This window comes from Gouania willdenowi, unplaced genomic scaffold (genome assembly GCF_900634775.1).
Source record: "Gouania willdenowi unplaced genomic scaffold, fGouWil2.1 scaffold_223_arrow_ctg1, whole genome shotgun sequence".
NCBI classification, from domain to species: domain Eukaryota; kingdom Metazoa; phylum Chordata; class Actinopteri; order Blenniiformes; family Gobiesocidae; genus Gouania; species Gouania willdenowi.
The window spans coordinates 29,468-29,869 of NW_021144978.1; positions in this window are offsets into that span (position 1 = coordinate 29,468).

Genomic DNA, 402 nt, shown 5'->3' on the forward strand with positions numbered 1-402 from the left:
CAGACAGGCAGACAAACACACACACAGACAGACAGACACAGCTACACACACTGACAGACACACAGACAGACAGACACATAGACTGACAGACAGACTCTTAGACAAACATACACACACACCTACAGACATTCAGACACACAGACAGACAAACATACACACAGGCAGGCAAAAAGACAGACACACACCTGCAGACAGACAGACAGACAGACATACCTACAGACAGACAGACACACAGACAGACACACACAGCTACACAAACAGACAGACAGACACGCAGACAAACACACACACACACACCTACAGACAGTCAAACACACAGACAGACAGACACACACAGCTATACAGACAGACAGACACGCAGACAAACACACACACACACCTACAGACAGTCAAACACACAGA